The 21,676-nt window shown below is 43.7% G+C and overlaps 1 protein-coding gene across 1 annotated transcript in view; it reads left to right on the forward strand.

Annotated features, from left to right (window-relative positions):
* Window positions 1-21,676, forward strand: part of LOC126564095 (GATOR complex protein MIOS) — a 259,062-nt gene that overhangs the window by 33,051 nt on the left and 204,335 nt on the right. The window lies entirely within an intron of this gene.

The raw sequence follows: 21,676 nt of genomic DNA on the forward strand, positions 1-21,676 counted from the left end.
TCTCCTGATTTTTAGAGCCTAATGGTGGTCTCGAAACGTTCATCAGACTCCTTGCGTTAAAAGAAACACCAAGGACCATCCAGAAGACAAGACGTTGGTAGGCCCCTGTGGTGGTGATGGTGGCAATCACGGACAACCTTCCGGAACAGATGGTTTAATTTATGCGCCACCTTAAACGCTGAAATGACCAGCGGGGCGTTCGTATCCTGCAGCAGGACGTGTTGTTGGGCTCGTGCTGCGTTTGTTTGTATCGTCCAGCAAGGAGTTTTGTGCTTCGTTGGAGGTTTGCTGCAGAAAAGATAACTTCATTCTAAGAAATATCCTTTTTATTCTTGCAAAAATGAAGGCAACATTTCATTACGCCCAATGGGGGTGATCGAACCACGAAGGTGTAAACATTAGAGATGAAACAATAATATGCGATCGATCCTTTAGAACAGATGCACCTTTGATCACTACATGCCATTACAACGGGCTGTTACATGCTTTCATTTATCTTAGATCTTTAGAGTTAGAGGAATAGAATTAAAAATCATTCAAAATGAATCAATGATGTGGGCATGTTTTAAGAGTGAAGTTGCTGCACGTGTGCCAGCAGGTGAGACTAAAGGTAGAGATGTAGTTGATGTCCTGCTAAGCATATGTAAGGAATCAAACATTGATATCCTAGAGTTTTACTTAATTTAAGGAAATATACCTGGAAATGGTGAATAATTGTAACAAAGGATAGTGAAAGGATGGCACGTGGGATGTTGCAGATGAGCTTAGGAGGGTATCAATGCGGGGTGACTTTTGCTTCCTCATGTTTTCAAGCTTTCAGCTAAAAGCGGGCTTTTTGTCTTGATCACAGAATGGTTGGAATAGAGTCCTCCGAAAGAAGGTTCCAAAAATGTTTTGTTTGGCGCTACAGAGGACACTTAGGAGTCTTTTCTATAGACGACTCACTCAACGCTGGGCTACATATTTTTCCAGAAGAGCGATAATGTTTTAAAAATTGAATTATGAAATTATGACATGATTTGTTATCGGATATTGTTTCAGCAACTCCAGCTGGCTAGGCATGAGGATTCGTTAAAATCATTAGGTTTAAATGCAACTATGCAAGACATTTATCTTCAGGCAACGTTTACTCCAAGACGTTGAGGCCTCTTTAAATTGAGCTGTTGTTCCCTTAAGAAGTTCTGGGCAGTTCGTCTCCCGCATACAAAATCATACATAAAAGACGCACAACAGTTGCGGACGATAAAACTGCGCTTTTAATCCGCTTTTTACGATTCCTAAGCTACAGCTCCTTGGAAGTGGAAGTCACAAAGACGACCGCAAACTTCAGCGGCTTAGCGTGCGGTGTCCAAAACGGGTGCAACTTTGAATGGAGTTTTGGAGTAATGCGTTCTTGTGCAGAATATCTGTCTTCTTTTGTAGGTAGAATTTAAAGTCTCTGAAGAGGGTTTTCAGCTTGGGGAGAAGAAAGTCTATCAAATACACATAAAATTGACTTAGTTTTGCCAAATAATTTTACAAAGGGAACAACTTTCCATTCAATTTCTTTCAATTCCAACATGTCCGTTTCTTCGCCAGCTTTGTGTTGTACTTTCTTCTCAACACAACAAGGGCTCTGTTTCTTTTGACCATTATCGTTTTTTTTTGTTCTGTGCTCTGCAAACTGCCCAGAGCTTCTTCTCTAACCTAGACTCAGCGCTCCGTGTTAATAGGTTCGAGATGGAGATATGAAGGATAATTAAGATTGATGGGTTTATAAGAGACTACAATGGCCAGTCAGGATCTTGTGCCTAGGACGCAAGGCGATAGATTCGTCACTTCTTAGAATGATCTTCCCAAACACATACTGGCTACTGGCAGGAGGAGATTGTCCCCGTTGTCTATGGGTTCGATTGTTTGTGTCATTTATTTTGATTTTCTCCCTGTGTGGTTCTGCACAGTTCCACCGCAGGTGGTAGACAAGGTATAACCAATGTGGTGCCATATTGGACTCTAGAGGACATCATTCTCTACACAAAAAAAGTTCTCCGGCAGGATCACCTGGATGTACGTCATTCTACGGTGTGGTGTGGCTATACAATGGAACTGAATACAGGATAATAAAGGGAGAGAGGAAAAAAAAACAGCCACAAACCGAGATTCGTATTGCTGTGCAATCAATGTTTGGGAATTAAGCGCTACTTACCGTAGATGTTATTGATCAATAATTTATCTTATCGTAAGTAGCGATCAACTGCGAGTGGTACAATGGTGAAGGAATCGATTTATGAAAGCTATTAATGTGTCTATTCTTAAGGATAAGAAGAATCGTTGTAAGTATAGGTTCGAGAAGAGATATTAAATACAGCAATTGGTTAAACAGAGGACGGAACAATAAGCTGGTATGTTTATCCTGTTGAGTGGATAAATAGCTTAAAATTCTTATAAGAATTGGTAACTTCACACATCCACATAATTCACACATCCACCCAACGCTATATTAAACAGCAATGAACAAGAAGGTCACGAATGCGACAAGCTAAATATAGCTACAACACATAATCCTACAGCAAGAGAGCATCACGATCGATCGAGGTGAGGCTTAGCTTCGTCAGCCCATCGCTCGGAACAAAAGGTGGAAATTAATTTGTTGTAGGGTGGATAATTTTCCGTTCCCATTTTACGACTCGTCAAACAACAAAAGTCGACTATTGACGCGGGTTGCCCGGGGAAAAATTAGATCACCCCGTCTCGGTATGGCCGCCGTATGGAACCGAAACAGATGCTGCAACTGAACCAGCCAACGACAACAAAGCGTCCAACAATCGGCGGGGCGCGTTTAGTCCGGCAAAAACTCCAGGCCCGACCTAGAGGAGAATCAGGAACGTCCTCGCATTAGATCAGGTGCCCATCATCTTCTTGGAACTGGGAAGTCCCAGGAAAAGAAGCAAAATTTATGACACTCGCATCAAGTGTATCCGAGTAGCCCGGGAGCTCAACAAAGAACAACTTCTTGCCGAACAAAAGCCTACGTGGATGGCTAAAAAGGCGAAAAAGGTGCGTCGTGCGCGCCACCATCAACCGAGGCGTAAGCGCGTGGTGAGTGTTTTATTGCTTTCACACCATGCGGTAGGCGATTCCGTTGCGAGGGAAAGGTTCGTATGTTACGGGGCAGTTGTGTCCTGATGGCGGCGGCATTTGTTTTATAAGCTGCTAATCAACCCACCAGAATAAATGGTTGACTTTTCGTTGAACTATACGGAGGGTAGGAATACATGCACATCTTCCGCAGGCCATGGATTGGATGTGATTTCACCTGCTCTTCTGTTCAGTAATTTGTATTCTTCGCCAGTGTCAGCTTCAGTTTGTCCTCAGGACTTTGCTGTAGAAATGTAATAAAACATAAGTTTGTTCCCAATTAATTCCAGAGCAATCGGAGTTCTCGGATCGGTAATCGAATTTTGCCGTTTTTTTAAATTCTGGGCAAGGAACTCGCTCACTTCCCTTACCGCCACATGGTGCGATAATAAGCGAGTAAATTTTCCGCTTTATCACCATCATTCGGCAGGATTGAGTCCTCGTCGAAAAACGCCGGGACATAAGATCTTATCAGGAACGGTAATCGCGACAGGTTAGCATAAATTTAATGTTCCGCTTCGAGCGAATGACGCTGGAAGCGATTTTGCATAATAATGGAAAATAGGGATATTTTCCGTTTGTTTACCCCTTTTGTTCAAAGGGATCCATTCATCCCTGATGCTGTTGATATCTTAAAATTCTTTAGTTCTTATGGACAGCTTTTTTGGTAAAATTGGCGAATTTCAAAGAATTCTATTCTCCTTAGAGTTTGTTAAAACCCCAAGAAACCTTGTCTATAATATCACCGTAAACGCCCATTTGGATCCTTGTCGCTTTTTTTTCTCCTGGGTGGAGATTTTCGACAATTGAATTTGCATATTGGGCGTAATAGAATTTTACCTCATGCATCCCGATGGCGCGCGAGGGAGCACGCTGCCTGGTGCGCTTTGATTTACTGAAATTTGCAACTCATTTAGCGAGGAAGATGGTGGTTAAACTTCAAAGCAAAGGTCGTCTGATGATAGGCATCGCTTGGAAAAAAGCGTCCCAGAATTGAAGCTGCTGAACAGCGAATGTTCGACCCTTCGGGAGAAGTTGAAGATATCCTGCTATTGCGAACCGTTCCAAAATTGAGTCAGGCTTGAGATCTTGTGTTTCTTTTTCTGCTTGAGGGTAAATGCTCTCGGTCGGTCGGTAGAATAACGGAAGGAGGCCCTTTATATCCGTATCCAGGATGCGCACAAACGCTACTATGAAGTGATGTCGCGTGAGCAGCCACGAGCTCCTTTCATAACTTCCTTAACGTTGGCCCGTGTGGCCTGGAGCAGGGAAGAGTGCCCGGGACATTTGCATTTCTGCTTACCATCCCTGCTTACCCCGAAACGAGTGTTGCTATTGGAGAACTTGGGTTTGGTTTATTGTCGATGGCCGCTCGACAGTAAACAATTGTAAAACCCGATTTATAGCATTCTTCGAATCTCCATTACCATATTCCCGTAATATTCCCGATTCGACAGGCCTGGGCAGCCCGACCAGTATAGTGACTTTCCACGAGGGTCACTCCCGGTCGACCCTTCCTGATGTGTGGCGTACGACAGGTCAATAAAACACGAATCTATCATAACTTCTGCATTTTTAAACGCTTCCACAGGCACTGCTATAGCCGCTTCGAACGGTGTGCTTTGATTTTTTACATCGCATCCGAGATGTGGAGTCGGTCGGTAGTTGCCGTAGCTTTAAAACGATAAAATCATACGCGAGTGCGAGAGAGATCCTTCGTTTTGGGTATAATTTGAGCTTTTGCTCCGACCGTACGTACGTACGGTATAAAAGGTCACGGAAAGGTTACAAGAATATATGGAAATCAAGGTTTTGGAAGGTAGAGTATCCGTTGATTTTGTTGTTTAGTTTAGCTCCTGATCGGACTCAGGAACTCGGTTCAACCGGGTGATGTGAATTTTTTACCTTGGGACATACGTTCTCTCGATCGTCGGTTTCTTAGGGACCTCCTTTAATTGGTTGGTACACACGGCCATTTTCAAATTGGTCCCATAAAACCTCCAAATTTGGAACGTATAGTTAGGAGTCTTATGGCTGCAGCGGAGGTTAGTAATAAATGTAAAGCATTTATTTTTTATTGGAGCTACTGGAAAAAAGGCATCCCGGTATCGCCCTGGGGTACGATGGCTTGCTTAACTCTTTTGCCAGTAAGAGAACTCTAAGGATAAAAGAACCACCACACCTTGGAGTATGATATTTTTGAAGATAAAGGAGGATATATATTATTACATAGAAAACTTCCTATGGCGTGACATCGACAGTAACAATGCACGATCTTCTAAGAAGCTAGAAGTAGAAGTAGTATGAATGAAATCATTCATTTATTTACACCAAACAAAATCATTTGAAGATATAAGACAAAAAAGAGGACATAAATGAAACAGTCGCAAAACAAACGTAAAACCCATGGCGTCATGGAGTTGGCAATGGCTAATTGTAAGAGAAATTGATTTCTCCGAACTCCCCGGAACTATCACAGTACTATCTACCTGTTGTCTTGTACTCACCAGTAAAAAAAAAGATCTCTAAGCAGTAAGGTGCTTAGATGAGACCCGGATCCGGATTCGCCAGATCATGCCGTTTGGCAGCTTGAAACAATGCTAACCACTAGGGGTAATTTTCTGCGATTGAACCTGAGGTAAACCGAGAAGAATCACTCCTTTTTGGGAATTTTTTTTGGAACCCGATGGACCACAGGCGTAGCACGATGCACCGGACTGTGCACACTGCTGGGTGTGCACACAAGTAGTCTTAAAACACGTCACAGAGGCTACCAGCACGAGAGCCCCCGCTCGGATTCTACGGAATAAGCAACAAGGAGAAAAAAGCACAGCAAAAAATGGTACAGACCCGGTCAGCGGGATGTTGAGCAGCGGGGATGGAGTGCGACGACCACCACGATCGGTTGGTTGGCAGCAGCATCGCAGGATATCGGACCTTATCACAGAGGGTCAGTTCGTCCTGGTTTGCGATAGCTCGTCTGTCACAACAATGGCGTCACGGGTTGTATTTACACTGCTCCGGGGGTTAGTTCGGTAGTAGGAAACCCGTGAAACGAGGACTAGGCAAATGGCATGGTCATTGTTTTGGGACAGTGATTTGAAAGTGATTTTCCAACCGATTAGAGCGAAGTGAGCAGAGGACAAACAGAGGTTGGTATCTCTATCAATGAATTTGTAATCACCTTGATCGAAACGTTTGAAAAAATGGTCAAGACCACACAAAAACCCGTAGCCATCGAGGGCACAAGCAATTGGTGAAGTTGTGCTAAACTGTGTCGTGACCTTGACTGTGAGGATCTTCATCTTCAGCAGAGGTTTTGTGTGACATTGGACACACAGTGGTCGTTGTTAATGTGTCGAAAAACATCTCCAGGAATCTCTAGGGAATGCCGCATAGCTCTTGGTAGTTTTGATAGAGAGATACCAGCGTTCTGGTAAATGATACTTAAACGTTAAACATTGACGGCCAGCTGGAAGAGGTCACCCGAAAGGTAAACATGACCCGGTAAGTACCCATGAACGGCGGGATGGAATGTAAAAGGGAAACATTTTAATTTAATGTAACCATAAAACTAAATCCTTTCGCTCTCTCTCTCCCCCCCTTTGTAGTGCCGGAATTCGAAAGTCAAAAAACGGATCTAAAACGAACATAAATACACGGCACTGGCCACTTACCGGGTTGCCGTTTAAGCTCGTTTTTATGCTGTTCCTGTTGACACCTTCTTCGACAACGCGGCACATCAAATTTGCATCATCCCACCAGCGCAACCAGGACGGCCCCACGGAGGTCCAATGGCAAAGGTACTACGCTGTAGGTCTTTACACACAATAAAAGTCTTAATTTGTCGGAATCGTTCTCGGTCGGTTGTTTTTGGGGGTTTGCTTCGGAGATCGTTTTGGAAAGGCGGTTTTTTTTTCTTTCTTGGGGAGATAGTTCTTAGAAAATCCGGAGCAAATGTGGTTTATTTTGTACCACAGTTCGGACTCATCGGTGGTCAAGAAGCGGTTTATCCCTGTTCGACGACAGCGCTTGTTTGAAGTTTATGGAGATCTTATTTTTCGTCCGCTTCGTGCAAGCCATGGTTGTCCGCCTTACGTTTTTAGCGATATTCAGAGGATCAATTGCTACTCGAAGCCGGCTACTCTTTATGGAGAATTTATACTATTGCCTATAAAAGTCCACAAGTTCCGTGTCTGGAACGGTTCGGTAGTTTGCAGCACACGATCTTTACGATCATAACGGCGTGCCTTTGGAGGAGCCTTTGCTTGAATACACGAAACCTTATGCCTTCCCGAAAGCTAGTTTACTGCATCAGTCGATTGGGGTTTAATAACAGCTTTACACCAACCGACCCGTCATTTTCGAAGGGAAAACACACCACCCAAGGCCATAGGTCACACGACCGGAGAAAATTTGTGTAATTAAAAACGCCCAATAGCTTGGACGAACGAACTAATCCTGTACGTGCCTTTTGCCGGCACGGAGAATGCATTTAGAATTGGGAAACATGTCTAAATTGCCACCTCGTAAACCGTGTCGTACGCACTGTGCGAGCACTGGAGGATTTGCTGTGGAAATCCGAAAACATCATAATCATCAAAACATAAAACAATCTGCATACCAATTGGTGTGCGTCGTGCGTTGTGCTTTTCGCTTCTGGATTCTCTACTTCCCTTACTTTTCGTTGCCCACACACACACACACATGTCTACTTGCTGCTTCCAATAGCACACATTTTGTGCACATTTTGGATGAGTGTTTGCGTCCTTGTGAGCGAGAGTGTCCTCCCGGAAATTGAAGACACAGCGCAACCGAACAGTGTGAAGGAGTAAGTGCGTTTTCATATCGCTCGATGTATGATTAGACGACGTATACAAGCTTCAAGGACGAGGACAGTTCGTTCGCATCAGCGAACATGCACACTTAGCACACGCCGGGAGGCTGTCCTTTGGTCGCACGCCGGGGGACACCATTCAAAGTTCGACTCAAGACTCGGGCAGCTAGGGCGAGCGTCCTCGGAACGTTCGCTATCTGTTTGGATTATTTGTTTTGCAGGAAATAATGTGCGCGTGTGGGTGGTAACCTCGTAACCTCAGGGACGCTCGCCGTCATGCTGCAAGTCACCTTGGATGTTTCGGGAACGTAGCCTGTAAGCAGGCTTGATGATGCTCCATCAAAGCATTTTGACATTAAGCAAAATAATAAAATATTTTGTTCATTAGACCTCAGGCGAAGCCGGACGATAAATCCTCCGATTTGGGATATAAATCCTTCATCGTTGTCGGGACTTATGGGCCACCACCTAGCACACACACACACACACCCGGGGCCGGAAACGGGACGTCTTCGAACGGTCTTCGACACAACCTGGTGGGCGGATTGGCGGATCATTGGATCATCTAAATCTATACGGCGTACAAGGGGATAACGTACACGCATGAAAAAAGGCCAGTCCTAATTCAACACGAACGCGGACAAAGCCTGCGCTAACAAGCGGATAGATTTCGGTACGGGGTATATCAATTTTCTCACACTAATGCCACACTCGTCGTTGTCGTCGTTGTTGGCTGTCGGATCTGGTGGTGGATTTTATTGAAGGCATATCAAGCTACGGGCCGCTTTCAACAGCCTCAAATCGGGACAGGGACATAAATTTCCATTCTCATTCGAATTAGCAACACTCCACATACCGGTCAGGTCGCGGGTCCCCCGAGTGGTTGTTGGGGAGTTTTATGAATGGAAGAAAAAGGGAATACGTGTGTGCGTGTTTTAATTCATCACTATTCCAAATCTCCACACGATCGCGGAGATGATCTCATTGACTGGCGTGTCGTTGCTCTGTGATAGAGCCAAAGGGGAGCGGAAGAATCGGGCGGTCGAGCTTATGCTGAGAAGTCAAGACATCTCGAGAGGTTCTCCAACGGATCAGCCCATGTTTTTGGGGGTTCGTCAGGACGGGATCGCCTTCGCTCGACGAATGACGGTCCCATCATAAACATCGATCGCGGTCCCATTCAAACGCTTTGGACGACATGGCGCGCTGATCAATCGATTATGGTTTAGTAATTGAATTTATCTAAATCCACCCATCGAACTGGGAAGATTTTTTGCAATCCTTCCAACGATCGAAAGAACGGAACAACGGGGGAAGCAAACAAAATCGCCGAATCGTGTAGGTTTTCTTTTTTTTTTTGTTGGGGGGGGGGGGGGGGGGCAAACAACACGCGATCTCCCGAGAGGTCCGATACCTGACATAAATCAGCCCCATTTAGGGAGGGCTTAGTTGATTGATTGATATATTGATTATCCCGCGCGCGCACGAACATATTTCGCCACAGATTCGTCGCTCTGCGCTCGTGAGGCTTTCTTTGCTTCTTCACCTGCCCCGGTGACGATTAGTCGGGGGACAGCATGGGACCGTTTGGAGATCTCTCACATCGATCTTTTCCGATCCGATCGGAATGCCCATTCATCACAAACGGGGGGGTTTGTGTTTTCGGTTGGTTGAGTTTTGGTGTAGCCGGTTTTTTTAGGACTTTTCGAAGAAGAAAGACAAGACTGTTCCGTCGATTTCCTTCCATCGCCGGTCTTGTTTGCAGGTTAGTCGTATGAATGAAATAAATCTTGCGTGATGAAGGTTTAAATCAAACTTTAAAACGGCACACACACCGCTGGTACCGGATCGCGGGCTGGATAATGCCAAATGTGGTTATATTTGCAAATAAGCTCGATGGATTACTTGCGTTTCTGGTACAAATTACAAAAGAGTGGACACTTTACTTAACAGCTACTAACATTTCTATGTGTCAGATGGATAATGAGTATGCTCTTTTGTTGATCCTAAATCTAGCTTTTAGAGAGGCGATCTTATGCCTTTCTAGACTCATCTAGGCATTCGAACTTTAGGGACTTTTCTCGGCTGTAAAGAAAGGCCCTTTTCTCTCTTCCTGGATACATAGCTTCTTCTAAAATCTGATAGAATTCTTCATCTTCTTGGCTTTACGACCTTCTAGGGTCACGCTAGCCGTTTAATGGCTTATTAGACTTGCTGATACCGCGTAGTTAGATAGGCAGTCCTCACTACAAAGTAACGGTCTGGATGATGCACTAAAAGTCCTGAATTTTGGGCAAGATAACTTGTGAATATTTCATCTCGACCATGCAGCGTCGAGCGTCTTTTAATCCTGACTTCTGTTCACTTATTCATTCTATTTCTTGACATGGACGAGTCGCCAATCACTTTTGAGGAAAGTCGGTCTAGGGCTGTAGTCCTCCATCCGATCCCCGACAGGTTTGACACCACTTGATCCAGACAACGGGCTAGCTGTTCTTCTCTACGCCTCGCGCGACTTGTACGTTTATATCTCATGATGATATCAGTCATACGGCAAAATGTGATCTAATAATATCTGACTAATGCTGATTGCGCGCTAAGTATGTTAGTAAACGATAAGTTACATCCATCGCTCTCTCTTTCTCGTCTCTTATCTCTAATATAAAAACTCCATTACGCAACTCCACTTCAGTGTAGATGCTACCACCACCAGTAAGTAGTAAGTGATGCATATTTTTCATCCGCTACCGTTTGACCGGTATTTGTTTTGGCCCAGTGTGTGCACGCCAGATAAGAGTCGCGAATCGCGTAAAACAATTAGAGTGCTCCCTGCGATGGCTCTAGAAAAAGATGACTAAACACGATTAGATGGGGACCTTGTTGATCGAAAAAAGTTGCATCACGTTTTCAGCCTGCTCTTTTGTTGAGGGATTACTGGACAGGTTAGCAAACTAGTTCAGCTCTTCAGTTCAAGCACAGCACACTGACTTCCGTCTGCATGTTGCAACAACCCGCGCTGCTTCTAGCTGTCCGATCTATCTAGCTTATCATGATGTCGCCGTAACGGTAGCCGGACATTTGGCTCGCTACTTGTAACCCTTCTTAAATTAAGCTTCTTCTTGTACCTTCAGGCCACTCACTATCGTCGGGTTGTTCGGGTTGTTTGGGCTTTTGATCGATGACCGTTGTTGTAGGGGTGGTGCGGTTTGGGGTTAGATGGAGAAAGGTAGGTGTTGTCCCATCATGGACAAGGTGCATGATAATGGAAATCAAATAAACTGAAGTACCGAAGTGCGCAGATACACCGCTCCCTCTCCCTCCCTTGTTGTCGATCTCACGAGATTTGACCCGCGCGGAAGGACTGCATGGAGGCATATTTGTCAGCAGGCTACCGTATTCAGGCTACCCCACTTCCTCTTCGGAGCATGTCAGTATGTCAGCCTGCTAGCGGAACATCAAAAAGGTGTTCGAACCCCAGAAACCCACTGGTGTAATGAACAATTCGCCTTTTAGATTTATTGAAGCGCAATTGAGCCGTTTTGGCAGATCGTGAACGAACGATTATCAAATTCCATTCCACCGCGATCAAACACTCGCTCTGGTGACAGCAATGGGTCCTAGTCTCGCTACGATAAGGGGAATCGCGATTGGAATTTATGAGTTCCCGTGCTTTATAGTGACAATCGGTAAACATTTCGGGAAGCAATTGGGTTGGGTTTGATTGGTTTTTCACTGTTGAGCTAGGCTTATCGAGCACCCTTTTCCCTGGCGTGGGGTTTTCGTGGCTCCAATCCAATTATCTTTGGTAAGCTTGGAGTTCTAGAAGGGAGAGTAGGACACATAAACACACACACACACACCAGCCACGTCAAAAAAGGCACACGGCCGGTAAGCTCAAAGCTAACGAAACGTCGGCGGCTTAGAGTAAATATTACAGAATACGTAGCTGTCAGAACTGTTTGCACAAACCGTTTGCTTCCTCTGTGTGTTATCGGCTTACGGTTGACAAGGCGTTGTTGTCACCGGATCTGACAAGGCGTGTGCACTCTCGCATAAAGCATGTTTGGTTATGGGCTGCAAATAACGAAATAGTCCAAGGGTAAACAAAACGAGCTCTCCTTTTGCTTTTTAAAGTTTTGCTCATGGGAAGTGGACTTTTTCGTATACCAAAGTTATGAGCGTTGTTTAGATAATGGCAATTATTTCCTCAGCATGCACAATCCACCCTCCGCCTCGGTTCCACGGTAAACCACGGCCTACACAAAGCCCTCACTGACAGATCCATCCAGGTCAGCATCTATGGCCTCCCAAAAAACAATGTTCTCTCCTGAGGAGGGGGTCTCTGTTGAGGGTATGGTAAACCGTCCACTAATCGGGCCCTAAATCCCACAACACTAATCGTTCCGTCCCCGGGGAATAAACCCAGACTCAGTCGGGTCATATGCCTTCCCGGCGAGAAGTGCTGAGAGTACATTCTGGTACAAGAATGAATTCCACCTGTGATTTAATGAACCTGCTTAATTTCTCTTCTTCTTGAAAGGTTGCAGTGTTGCCGATTTTGGCTCACCGAAACGGAACCCAAAACATTGCCTGCGGAGGTGTGTAGGGGCTTCGTAAACGTGCATCAACAATCGTCCTCGACATGACTGCAGCGGAGGACGTGTGACCGTGCGACCCGTAAAAATGGCATTGTGCTGCTGGCCTGCCACCTACCGGGCTTTTAATTTCTATTTTGCATCCTCTCAAAGGTGACCTATAATGAGGCTGGAGGTGGCCCGGGCAAAGGCAAAAGGTCGACGAGGCATGGTAATAATCATTCACGACGGTTTGTCCCGGTCGGCCTTGGTCCCTTGGACGAGCCGTCGTCAGTATCGTAAAAGGCCGTTTTACCATCTCGCTATCGTAAAATGGTTTATATCTTTACGAACTTTCTTCCTCCCAATGCTCTCAAAGCCCTCGAACGTTTCCTTGGAAGGTTGGTCGATAGGCTAATTTTGGATGAGTTTTGCAAAAGCCGGAGCACACCGAACGCTCGATTCATGAACGATGATGGCTGTCTCGATGGCGTGCTTGTATTGACATTATATTAATAAAACTTTACGACCCGACACGACGGCTTTGAATGTCCCGAGAAAACGACGACCGAAAGGTCTTGCTTTAGTAAGAACTTGGATGTTAATATTGATATCTTCGAGCGCTATAAAGACTAGGCGTAATTAATTTTTATATCCAATCGACTGTTTCCCGGATTCCGGATTCTGGCACGGATCCCGTACGCATTGTTCTCTTTGGGCCCACCGAAGAATGGCTGCAGCAGAAGAAGGCAGTTGATTCTTCTACTGCTTCTGCGTAGGTGCTGTGGTCGTGTGGGTGGGATCATTGTAAACGAGCTGCCATATTGATTTTTTCCAGAATCATGCGCGTGGCAGACGGCGGTTCTCCGGATGGTCGTATCGTGGCGTAGGGTGGTGGGAAGGAGGAATCTCGGGAGCTAGTAGCATTCTTCCGGAACGGGAGCTCGGCCATTGTTGAGGCGGTTTTTTTTTCGCTTCCTATTTTCTACTGCTGAGTAGCAGGAAATAGTGCTAAAACAGGGATTTATATTTGAAGATGAAAAGCTTCTCTGTTTGACAGAAATTCAACGAGGCGATCTTAAAAAGGCGATGACAAAGCTGCGAAACTATTGATTGAAGATGTCAGCTCAGTCAGCTTCAACAATAAATTTTCAGCAAAAGTTTGAAGATCACCGGTAACAAAATAATTAATCTAAATGATTATACCCTCCCAACGAATTTAATTAGAATATTAACCATGTTCACACTGCTTCTATGCATACGCAGCGATAATATTGATAAAAAGGCGAGCCTCTTCTTAGTGTAACCAATCTCCGTCCCATCGCAAGCAATTAATTTCACTTATCTATGTATCATAATTCTTAGAAATTTATCAACACCAACTGTGCACACCTTCCAGTAGCAACTTGCGTTCCGTATCGATGCCAGCACCCAGTATAATTAGTTCCGGCAGCAGTTGTGGCACCAAAATGAAAACAAGACGTAAAAAAGTGCACCAAATTCTTTTTGCCAAATTTTCACCGGTCATTGGTGGTAATGACCCTCAGGGTAGTGTGTGCGGGCTCGTGCCAGTTGCCAGTTGCATTAACAAATTGGCCTCCGCGCATCCGGACGACACGGTAGTAACATGTGTTCCATTATCGTGCATCTTGGCGCGGTGGCGCTTGCAGAAAGCGTTTCGATTTGAATCTTGGCAGCAGACGAATTGAGGTGGTACGGTATCGATGTTAAACATGGTTCCTTACATATTTGATTGAATTCGATTCGCCGAAATCGAAGAAGCTCTGCTTTTCCCGCCTCCTCAGCATCATCATCCGTGACGTCGCATGCCGTGCTTTGGCTTATTAAATTCAAACATTAATTCAATCACAGCGGGCTTTGGCTGGCTGGTGGTCAAACCGGCAGCATCGGCATCAGCACGCACCCGATGCAATCCGGTGCGCCCGGTGGCAAAGCATGCATAATGCGGTCCCAATGCTCAAAAATCGGACCACAACGGCCGGGCGGCTTTTCACCCTGCGGTGCACCGATAGAGGCGGCACAAAATCGCGTGCCGATTATCATTATCGATTGCCGCCTCCTAGCATTAAGGGGCCAGCTTATACACACATACAGACCCAGCCACATTCAGCAGTTGGAAATTAAGGGATTTGTGTAAATATTTTGACAATTCCATATGCACCCGGCACCCCGTCGTGTTTGCTTACGTGCGCTTGACCTGGAAGTACATGACGCGGCGCAGAATATTTAGTGACGTTGCTCATGCAACTGTGCAATAAATTATCGGCCAAAGCCGGTTTATCCGTTTGTCACTGGTCAGTTGGTTCAGTTTTGGCGTTCGATCGAAGACGCTTGTTTACCGTGATTTACCGTTCGTTATGCAAGGTGGATGTGGACCATTTTTTTTAAACAGACTAATAAAGAACAATAATTTCTATTTACCAACGAGCAAAACAAAAATATATGCTCCATTAGCAGCCCTTTCGGCACCTTCTAATTAAGCACGCTCAATTAGAATTCACTTGTCGGGAAAAATCGTCCACCAACACTCCTACCGTGTGTTCTGCATGTGTTTACAGAAACTAAATTAATTCATAAATATTTGAAGCGTAAAGACACGTGAAAATGTGACAATAATTGGGTCACACGAAAAAAAAAAAGCATTCCCAGAAGGATGTGTAAGAGATGAGTTGATAAATTGAAGGACAAGAAAAGGTTTGGTTCGAAGGACTTTGCTGAGGACTAGCGCTTACACGAAGAAGCACATCTCGAAAGTGTGAAAGACAATTCGTTTTTAAGCGTTAAAAAAACAGTCAAGCTAGAAGGAAAAGATTAACGTAAGGATCACATCACGAGCATGTGAAAAATAAGTTGAAAAATCAACTGACAGAAGTCTGGAAGATTGTTTGAGAAACTCCGACACACAGCAAGTGTCCGCCTACTATGGTGGAATAATTACAACCACTTTGACCAAGTAGTTGGTAAGTTTTTGTTGACGAAATAGGAGAATTCTTCGTGCCACAATAAAATCGCTAATTTATTACCTTTCAAATTCCTGCAGACCTCGTTGTTTCTGGGTGGGTTCTGGTCTAGCTTCGAATCCGGTGATTCCGAGCCAATGATTGAAGTGTGTTTGGTTTGACGATTTCGTCAAACTGCTGACGGATGGAAGATGTGATGCGGACGTGAATGTCTGGCGTCTGTTTGTCAACAAGTAGGAGCTATTAGGGGCAAGTGGCGCCCTTTCTTGCACGCAGCTGCAAACGCTTCACGAGCTAGGCCTAGGCATTTCTTGGGCCGGTATCAAAGAAGCTCTTTGTTTAGATTGTTTGTACTAAGTTTGGTAAGCTTGGTAGCCAAAACTGGGAAGAATAAACGAACCTAAACTCCCGGGTAAACGACAATCGCTCTACTAGATTTAAAATTATTCAAATCAAATCAAATTTGATGAGCTAAATGCTCATCAACAGCGAATAGAACAGAGTTTCATAGCAACATTTTATTCCGTTGGGCAGCTTTATTTCAGCCCTCAAGATTAATCCTGTGCATCAAGATTTGAGCAGGTTTGTTGTCATGGAGGAGTCCTGATTCTAACTCTTGGGATCTTTTGGGCTTCTCGGCACAACAAAAACTGTGTGGACGATGACTTGATCTCCAGACATTCGAGACACTTTGGGCGACAAGAGCCTCTGGTAGATGAGAATTGAAATGAGATGAGAAAGAAATTGAAAATAAGAATGTTTATAATAAAAAAAGAATATTTATTTTTTTCAAAAAACAAAAATATGAATTTCTCAAAGCAGGTAATTTGAAACATTCTGACATTGAAGTCTAGGATTCGTCGATGATAAAACGATTTAAAATTTACTAAATTAGCCTTGAAAAAGGCTATGTTCGTACGGGTTATGAGCGCTGGTACCTTAGTCGCAATTTACTGTAGGAACCGTCCATCAATTTCCCACTCTATTACACCTTCTCACAAACCATATATCAGTAATGTGTGTGTGTGAGTTGCGAATATCTTTTATTGCAAAAACAAAACCCCTTTTCCACGGTACATCCCAATTAGGCCCAAATATCTACATGCCGCTACGTTCGTGTGCAATTTTTCACCAATCCTTTGCCCTGTCCCAACAATTTTGGTGCAAATTTATTGTTTACTTTGTAATTTTTCCTATTTCCTCAACCCCACACAAAAAGGGGTTTTGCTTGCCCACTATTGAAGTTCCACTTTGTTGTACCCCCATTTTCTCGCCGAAACGAAAGGAGTGAGCGCAAAAAAAAAGAGCGAAAGAAAAGGATTTATCATTATTGCAAATGCAAACAGCTTTATTGTTTGCCATTTACAATATTTTGCCAATAAAATCAGAAATCCCATCGGGTACGGTGCCCAATTGGGTGCGTTGGGAGGCGGCGGGCGTTGTAAAAAGGATTAAGCCAAAGGGTAAGCGTACGGTGGACAAAAGGATGCCGATAGGGTTGACAGTCAGTGTATGCAGATTGCAATTAAAAAAAAGCCTTTTTTCGTGTTTGCCAAAGTGTACCGAAATTTACCCCGTTTGGAGAATTCGTTTGAAGGTCCCGTTTTTCACGGCACCACCGGGGTCGGCTGGGCTGTGTCCTGGTTTTATTGTTCGTCACATCAATGTCGGGAAATGGTTGAAGCGAAACATAATTACACCCTTTTTTCGCTGCTCCGTACAAATCCCCAGACTTGGAAATGGGTTTATTTGCGTTTGCGCAGGCGAAAGCTGCATTTATGGCATTCCGATGGGTACAGCTACGGGGCTCACCATCCCGAAAGGATTCAGAATCAAAACAGAAACCAGCAAAATCGGTAAATTCGGAGGGAGTGCAAAATTTTACCTAATATTTACAAAATATTACACCTCTTTATGGTGTGCACACGAGCGGTACATTTTAACGGGGCACAGATAGTAACTGTCAGTTCTGCTAGAGGGGAAACAATTTTGGGAAGCATTCGGAGACACATTCGATCAACTGTAGAAAAGCTCCGTTTCGAGTTTTTTCAAACGGAGCAAGGGTTAACGGCAAAAAAGGGTTTAGGGTTTGTTTGTATAGCATTATTTATAGCGACTTCACACGGGACTTTTGGGAAAGGCAGAATTAAAATATGTTCCCTAATAAGAAGAACGTAGCGTAATAGTAAGACACTGAATTTTCTCCGGCAAAGAATTCCAAGCTTTTGGCACAAAGAGTGGTATTGACTCCAGTAGCGGAGTAGCCGGCCGACTAAGGTCCAGACAGCGGCCTCATATAAGGGCCTCAGAATAGAGGCCCGATTTAGGAGCTTCCAGCAGTAGCTCGTTTTAGGGAATCTTTGGTGATGAGCCCTGGCAACTCATTCCGCCTCCAAACCGCGTCCAAACAGTTTGACCGGCTACTGATTGACTCTCAACAATACTTGTGATCTGGTTCTGATAAAAAGACATCATTGCGAAGCCTAAAATGTGTTCCAATTTTTGAAGTTGGAGTCCAACAGCTTTGCTTCCTCTTTTTGGCTTAGCGATCGGCGCGTATCGGTCAACGAAAGGTTTACGAGACTTTCTTGATACCACGTAGTACAAAAAGCTTACAGTTAATCCTCAATGCGGAGGAACGGTCCAGATGGGATATAATCCTCGATCATGTCGTGCGAAGGCCGGCGCTGCTGTTGTTTCTCCCATTGGACCGTCTCGCCAGTCCAACATCTCTCCAGGAAAATTTAAACCTACATCCTTCCCTTGCATAAGCCTTTTACATTGAAAGCATAAGTACTTAAAGCTATAAATTCATTTAGGATCAAGATAGAAATGCTATAAAACTAAAATTTCCTAGCTTCGTTTCAAAACACTGGGTTTTTTTCAATTTTATCAGGAAAATGTATTATTAATTAAAGTTAATTAAAAGCACTCATTCGACCGTACCTTTCTCTATTCCAAAGAAAACGGTACAAAAAATACAGAAGCCGCTGTCAACTTCTGGACAGTTCCACCTCCAATACGTTTCCCTGGAGTGTCGGTCACTAGAAACGAGAGTAATTTATATGCAACCGGACCAACCCAGGCCAACCTTACGATCAGCAAAAAATCCGGTACCCCGCCAGCCCTTGAAATCCAACCCATCCAAGGAAGCGTGTCTGTGTACGGGTTTTGAGAATGTTCAATACTACCTTGCCGGTGGTAGATCTACCCCTTTTTGCAAAAACTATAAATGAAAGGGGAAGATAACGGATCAATTACCGACGTAGCTTGACCTGGTCAGCATCCTCCTGGTTGAAGGTGGGTGTGGTATGTTTGTTTTTCTAAGACTGGCGACGAGGCTACAATCTCGTGTGCGTTCAATAAAACTGGTCATTGAGCAGATCAATTGAACCGGGTAAAGCTTAGATCGGGTCGTATGTCGTGTTGAAAGATTGTAGAGGTGAGTCTGTTGGTAATAGTTTCAGGAATGTTTGATCGAAAACTATGGCAAAATTGAAAAAAAAAATTGATGTACTTTTTTAGCATTATTTTTAAATAAACAGTACCGGATTTTGAATGTTGTTCGGGATTCAAATAATCGGAAGGAAGCTAGGAATTGTAAGCTTGAGGTAATAGAATCAAAGAAGGAATAAAAAAGATTAAATTGTCTTGCTTTATGGCAAGATTTTAGGTTCATATTTTTCCGCAAAAAAAAGCTCCCAATATAAGCTCAAATAAAGGTAGTAAAACCCAAGAACTAGATCTATGTGAATAAGGTCACTTTTTTACAATCATAAAGAACGAGCAAAAAAAAGTTGTGAACCAAAATAAAAAAAAGAACGCATAAGTCAATTGTAAAGATGATTTGTCCTCCTCCTTTCAGGTACAGCATTTTAATTAGCAACAAAAAAACTATATTCTAAACACTATGTGCTGTTTACAGCAGCATTATTTATGGTCGGCATTTTTTTTGCGTTCTAAAATTGTATATAAAAATTTTGGTATAAACAAAATATTCCTCATAAATGCTGACCTACAAAAAACCAAAATGCTGCCAAAAATCTGGATCTAGAGCGGATGGAAACATAAACAGTTTGAGGCGTATGCATTTTTTATGAGAGTTAGAGCAGAAAAAAATGGAACAAAATCGTCGTAAAATAATTGATGTATCGGTATGAAGTCATCCATGATTCAAGGCCAGGGTGGGGAAAAAAAATATTCTGAAAGCATATTTATTAGTCAAAGTAGAAATTGGCTTCAAATCGTGGATTGTTGGTGAGAAGACCGGTGTAGAAGAATTTTTTATGATGCACTCTAAAAAATTGGCAAAATTTGTTTTATTTTTACTTGACACAGATAGCCAGATCTAGAGCATAAGGTAGTATATGAAGTCGTAAATAGAATAAGAGCTCACATTTTACAGACGTCTTTTGAGTTACTAACAAAATCTGCAAGACAAGATAATAAACAAGAACGAAGATTAAGCAAACAGGTAGACAGACATGATAATAGAGCAATAGAATATTTAATAAAAAAAGGTATAGACGAATGAGAAAAATGAAGAAGTGTGTATAAATCAAATAAGAAAATTGAAATAAACCAACAGAATGAAATACAAAAATAAAGGAAGCTTGTTAGGTGCATCCAAATAAGACATCAATTCGTCCAATATCGAGCAGACCAAGTACAAGTCTTGGCACGATTGGTACGGTTGGAAGGTGACGAGCAACCTTCAAACCACACTTTCTGAAGAAGAACACAAAGAAAAACCATCCGCAAAACAACATCAAAGGCCCTGTGCCGCCACCGAAAAGGCAGCCGCCCGAAAAACCTGGAAGAAGGTTCATAAAAATTATCAATCAGCAAGATGTTTCACCCCTTTTATTCTGCGGTGAAGTGGTTTGTCTGTTTGTGTCGCGCTTTTATTTAAATGTTTCTTTTGTTAACTATTTTGTATCGCACATCACAAGACAAGATTGATAAGATTATATCCTTGCACTAAGCTGTTTTCCAATTTTCTTTATGCGAACAATCGGTCCGTTTTTCTTTTTGTGCTGCGAAATAATAAAAAAATCCTCTCCGATTGACCTTTTTCATAATTTTATCGTCATCGTTTGGAATAAAAAAGTAGGCCGTCCAAGAGGAAAACAAATCTTTCAATTAACTGGTGGCGGACCATGCGGACATACCCGACCCTTAAAAAAACCCCTCTAGGTCACATTATAATTTTCCATGACGGTGGTCAGTCGAAGGACTCTGACGGGCTTCCCACCCAAGAACACACAGCTGCTGCACCTTGCGGTTCGAGCGAGCGAGGTTCGTGATCGTACTAACCTTATCAGATCGATCGAAAAAGGATCGGAAACACGACCCTTTCCCTGGCTTTATTTTTTTTCTCTCCTCCAAATGCACGGTTTTCGAAACCGGCCAGCCCGTGGTCCGATGGGCCGATAATCTATTGCGAGAAGAAGGTGTCAATCGATCGTTTAGCTGTGGCTTTGTTTGCTGTTTGCTCTCTCCGTGTTGCTGCTGCTGCAAAAAAAAAAAAGAACGAGCGCTCGTATGAAGTTATTGATTTTTTCGCCCGGCACACATCGGCACACGGGGAGAAAACAAAAGGAAAAGCGGCACTTGCGATGCTTTGATGTTTTGCCGACCGAACGCACCGAGAAGAAAGAAAAACCCCGGCGCTATCAGGACATTGCAGGGCGTGGGTGACAAGTTGTGTGGGTTGTTGCCTGTTTTTTTGGGTTTTTGGTTTGGCCGAACCGTTGCCCGAACTGTTTAATGGCCAGCAAGTTAAGTTGGCAGGTTGGCTTGGTTTTGGTTTGGTTGGTGGTGTCGTAACTAATCTTGATGGTGGTGGGAATTGGAAATGTCGGTTCTTACCCTTGGCGGTCGGAGAGATAACAAGTGTGTGAACACGAATTTTGGATGTGATTTCGGTGATCACAAGATTTGATACCTAAACTGCGATAAAAAAAAAATGTGTTTAGGTTTCGCTATAATCGTAGCTTATGTCGAATGAAGCATAATTGAGGCTCAAAAATGGCAGATAATTAATTGAAAGTTGAATCATCAGGAGTGGCAGGGACCAGCGACATTTATGGTCCAAGAATCCCCTCAAAAGTAGCTAAAAGAATAAAAAATACGACACTACGAACACGTGGTATCGTCCTAGCTCA

Source organism: Anopheles maculipalpis, chromosome 3RL, assembly GCF_943734695.1.
Source record: "Anopheles maculipalpis chromosome 3RL, idAnoMacuDA_375_x, whole genome shotgun sequence".
In the NCBI taxonomy this organism is placed as follows: Eukaryota; Metazoa; Arthropoda; class Insecta; order Diptera; family Culicidae; genus Anopheles; species Anopheles maculipalpis.